Raw genomic sequence first — 1,242 nt, forward strand, 5'->3', positions numbered from 1 at the left:
AAACCCTGTCTCAAAAAACCAAAAAAAAAAAAAAAAAAAAGAATTGTAATTTACCATGAGAATTGGCTAAAATAGGAAAGCATGCTTACAGGACTACAATATGTGTATTTAGAATGAATACATTTACCAGATAAACATAATTGTTAAATTGAGCAGCAATATGGAGAAATATTTAACCTTCCAAAAACTTAGAAAGAATCCTTTTTTATAGTTTCAAAGAAGCTACAGAAATTTGTAATAGGCATAAACACAACCCCAAAATTAATTGTCTGTGTTTTTACTTAGAATAACAAGCTTAATATTATTAAGTGTAATAATATTACTCACTTAATATTTATATTTAGGATTTTTGATGTGTGGTCAAGCTAAACTCTGTTCAACCTCATGATTAACCTTAGTTGTTAAAAGAGGTATCTCCTGGTTAATCAGTGATAGGTGGGTCTAATCCATCTATTTATCTTTGGGTCACACTATCTGACATTAAGTAAATGCAGAATACTTACCAAATATCATGAAAAGTTAGGGTGAGGATGAAACATACTCTATCTTTATTTGACAAACCTTGACAAAAACACTCCTGCATAAGATACATCACAGTTTCAACTAATTGTCACAGTGTTGAAAGATATGCCTCAAAGGCTCTAGATATCAGTGTGAGTTCTGAGTGTTCAGAAGAGACTTGGGAAGGTGGAGTTTCACAATTAAATCTTGACATCTTTGCGGATATCCAAACAATATGTATTAAATAGTATCCATAGAAAAATCCTTCCCTCTTTCCTAAAAGATAAAGATGTTTCACTGACCACATGGAGTTTAGATCTAGAATGTATTCTTTTAAGACAATTGTAGAGATGATCTTTGATTTCTAATTCTGATTCTTCATTCTGAAAACCAATAGCTTGCAAGATTGCAGTAAAGTCTCCATAGAATCCACTCTACTCATGGTGAATCTTGCTATGGGATGTGGAAAAAGCCAACATTTGTATCCTGCATTATAAGCGTATTTATAGAAGTTTCCATGAATTTCAATGATCTTGTTATTGTGCTTTCTCTCCCTGGAATTGATTATCTCCATTGATAATCTGTCTGTCTTAGTATTCGTGTTTTGGAAAATATGTGTGATTATTCAATTGAGAATAGAATTCCCCATGCAAGGAAAGAAAGCATGTAGTTCCTTCCTCTATCTAATACTGTCTTGTTAAGAATACTGAATGCCGCGGTCCTGAGTTCCTTGCTCGTGCT

The sequence above is a fragment of the Microtus ochrogaster genome, linkage group LG9 (genome assembly GCF_000317375.1).
Source record: "Microtus ochrogaster isolate Prairie Vole_2 linkage group LG9, MicOch1.0, whole genome shotgun sequence".
In the NCBI taxonomy this organism is placed as follows: domain Eukaryota; kingdom Metazoa; phylum Chordata; class Mammalia; order Rodentia; family Cricetidae; genus Microtus; species Microtus ochrogaster.